We start from the raw sequence: 3,824 nt of genomic DNA on the forward strand, positions 1-3,824 counted from the left end.
AGGAAGCCTCTGTGGAAAGTAAAGGCCAAGATTGAAACATATTTTTATATGAGCAGTTCTAGGGAGAAGCTGGCTTATCCCTCAATGCTAGAGGGTGGTACTAGTTCTTACCTGCCAAGCTTCAAAGCTCTGAGTCCTGAGTCCTTCAAAGCTTGTCACCTGAGCTGTCTTCCAAGAAGCAGCAGACATAGTTTAACCTTGCCACAGGCTAACCTCCCAAAGCCCAACTCCTGAATTTATATGTATTTTTTTGTTTTGTTTTTAATAATTTTTTTTTTATTATTTGGGATTCACTGAGGATTATACTGATTGCATTTGTTAGGTAAAGTTCCTCTTATAATTGTGTCTTGCCCCTAAAAGGTGTGTCACACACAGTGACCCCCACACCCTCCTTCCTTCCCTCTCTCTGCTATTCCTTCTCCCACACCCCTCCCTCCTTATAGGTCATTAATTGTCCTTATATGAAAATTAAGAATTCTCACATAGAATTCATGATCCTCCATTCCTGTGATACTTTACTAAGAATAATGTCTTCCACTTCTAGCCAGGTTAATACAAAGGATGTAAAGTCTCCATCTTTTTTAGTGGCTGAATAGTATTCCATGGTATACATATACCACAGCTTGTTAATCCATTCCTGGGTTGGTGGGCATTTAGGCTGTTTCCACATTTTGGCAATTGTAAATTGAGCTGCAACAAACAGTCTAGTGCAAATGTCCTTATTATAATAGGATTTTTTTCCTTCTGGGTAGATGCCCAGTAATGAGATTACAGGATCAAATGGGAGGTCTAGCTTGAGTTCTTTGAGGGTTCTCCATACTTCCTTCCAAAAAAGGTTGTATTAGTTTGCAGTCGCACCAGCAGTATAAAAGTGTTCCTTTCTCTCCACATCCATGCCAGCATGTGCAGTTTTGAGATTTTGTGATGTGGGCCATTCTTACTGGGGTTAGATGATATCTCATGGTGGTTTTGATTTGCATTTCTGTAATAATTAGGGACAATGAGCATTTTTTCATATGCTTGCTAGCCATTCATGTCTTCTTTAGAGATGACATGTCTCATATCTCGTTCATCATGTCTCTTGCCCATTGATATATGGGATTGTTGGCTTTTTTCATGTCGATTAATTTGAGTTCTCTGTAGATCCTAGTTATCGAGCTTTTGTCTGATTCAAAATATGTAAATATCCTTTCCCATTGTGTAGGTTGTCTATTTGCTTTTTGTTGTCTCCTTAGTTGTACATAAGCTTTTCAGTTTAATTAAGTCCTATTTATTTTTGTTGTTGCAATTGCCATGGAAGTCTTCTTCATAAAGTCTTTCCCCAAGCCGGCATGTTTAAGTATTTTTCCTACACTTTCTTTGAGGATTTTTATCATTTCATGCCTTAATTTTAGGTCTATTATCCATCTTGAATCAATTTTTGTGAGTGGAGAAAGGTGTGGGTCCAGTTTCAGTCTTTTACATGTAGATACACAATTCTTTCAGCACCATTTATTGAACAGGGAGTCTTTCCCCCAGGGAATGTTCGTGTTTGGTTTATTGAAGATTACGTGGCTGTAAGATGTTAATTTCATTTCCTGGTTTTCTATTTGATTCCAAAAATCTATGTCTCTATTTTTGTGCCAGTACCATGCTGTTTTCAGGACCATGGCCTTGTAGTATAGCCCAAAGTCGGTATGTTGATGCCCCCTGGCTTTGTTTTTATTACTAAGAAATGCCTTAGCTATACAGGGTCTTTTCTGGTTCCATACAAAACTCAGAAATCATTTTTTCCAAGTCTCAAAAGTACAATGTTGGTATTTTAATAGGGATGGCATTGAATCTGTAGATTGCTTTGGGAAGTATAGACATTTTAGCAATGTTGATTCTTCCCAGCCACAAGCATGGTATGTTCCTCCATTTGTTAATATCCTCTGCTATTTCCTTTCTTAGAGTTTCATAATTTTTTTTATAGAGCTCCTTTATCTCTTTTGTTAGGTATATTCCTAGGTATTTCATTTTTTTCAAAGCTATGATGAAGGGAGTTGTGTCCTTAATTAGCTTCTCATCTTAGCTGTTACTGGCATATACAAAGGCTACTGACTTATGGACACTGATTTTACATCCTGAGACATTACTGTATTTTTTGATGACTTCTAGGAGTCTTGTGGTTGTGTCTTTGGAGTTCTCTAAGTGTAAGATCATATTGTCAGCAAAAAGGGAGACTTTGACCTCCTCTGCTCCCATTTGAATGCCCTTTATTTCTTTGTCTTGCCTGATTGTGTTGGCTAGAACTTCCAGCACTATGTTGAATGGTAGTGGTGATAGAGATAGAGGACAACCTTGCCTGGTTCCAGTTTTAAGTGGAAAACCTTTCAGTTTTACTCCATTCAGTAAAATGTTATCTGTGGGTTTGTCATAGATAGCTTCGATACAAATAATCATTCACCCTATAGCTAAACTTCATGACTAGGTTCCTATTCTCAAAGCCAAGAACAAGAGTTTCATCCACTTATCTGGAGCAACCACATTGGATTAAAGAAATATAATTCTGTTCTCCTAAAGACAATTTCCAGAAAGACTTCCCTGTCCCCCTGAGGTACTTGATTCTAGGTCCCAGCATAGGCTAATCACTGTATAGTTTCTTAGAAGATTGGCTCTTCTCAGTTTCTTTCTCTTTGATACTGTACAAGGGGGCCACCAACTTGTTATGAACAAGCATTAAGCCTTTGAAATACTTGACAGTCTTCACTTTCAGCTCCAAGGTGGCATCCTCATCACACACAAACACAGTGTGGGGATGCTGCTGGAAGGCTGACACATTCCACACATGGGTCACTCCCTCCTCGATGGCCTTGTACAGAGCAAATGCCTTGTGAGCACCTGTGATGAGGATCATCACCTCTCAAGCCTCCATGACAGTGCCCACACCCACTGTCAGGGCCATGGTGGGCACCTTGGTGGACAGCTCTCCATAGAAGAACGTTGCATTAGCCAGAATGGTGTCCATGGCCAGTGTCTTCACACGGGTCCTGGGCACCAGGCTAGAGCCTGGCTCATTGAAGGCTATGTGTCCATCAGGGCCAATTCCTACAACAAATATTTGATCTCACCTGTAGCCTTAATCTTCTCTTCAAAGGCATCACTTTCAGTCTGTAAGTTGTCTGCATTCCCATCCAGAATGTGGGTGTTTTCTGGGTGGATGTCAATGTGCTTAAAGAAGTTGTTCCACATGAAGGAGTGGTAACTCTCTCGGTGATCTTGAGGAAGGCCCACATACTCATCCATGTTGAAGGTCTTCATATACTTAAGGGACAGATCGTCATTCTTATAGTACTCAGTCAGCTTCTTATAGCAGCCAAGTGGGGTGCTCCCAGTGGGGAGCCCCAGGGTGAAGTACTTGTCTGGCCCTAGGTTAAACTGGATGATGGTGTTCCTGATGTATTTGGCCACCCACTCACTGGCCTGAGATTAGTGGTCCAGGATGATGAGCTTCATCTTGTCACAGTCCTGTGGCTGCTGCACCTATGGAGCTGGCAGCCTGGCTCCTGGAAGACTTTTAACTTAATCAAGTCCTATTTGTTAATTTTTGTTGTTGCCATGATTGTCTTTGGGCAATCATAAATTTTTTAATGAGGCCAATATCTATATGAGTTTCCCCACATTTTCTTCTAGAATTCTTATAGTTTTATGTCTTAAGTTTAAGGCAGTTATCCATTATGAACTGATTTTTGTGAATGGTGAGAGGTGTTGGTCCCATTGATATAGGATTCTCCCCCTCAAGGCTGGACAGGGACCCACTCCCATGCTCTAGGCCCAAGTGAGCTCAGAAATCAGAACCCCAT

General features: G+C 40.6%; 1 pseudogene; it reads right to left on the minus strand.

Moving 5' to 3' along the window:
• Positions 1-2,427: 2,427 nt before the first annotated feature.
• On the minus strand, positions 2,428-3,477 carry LOC100942540 (annotated as a pseudogene).
• Positions 3,478-3,824: the final 347 nt, after the last annotated feature.

Source organism: Otolemur garnettii, unplaced genomic scaffold, assembly GCF_000181295.1.
Source record: "Otolemur garnettii isolate 467f Iridium unplaced genomic scaffold, OtoGar3 scaffold00002, whole genome shotgun sequence".
NCBI classification, from domain to species: domain Eukaryota; kingdom Metazoa; phylum Chordata; class Mammalia; order Primates; family Galagidae; genus Otolemur; species Otolemur garnettii.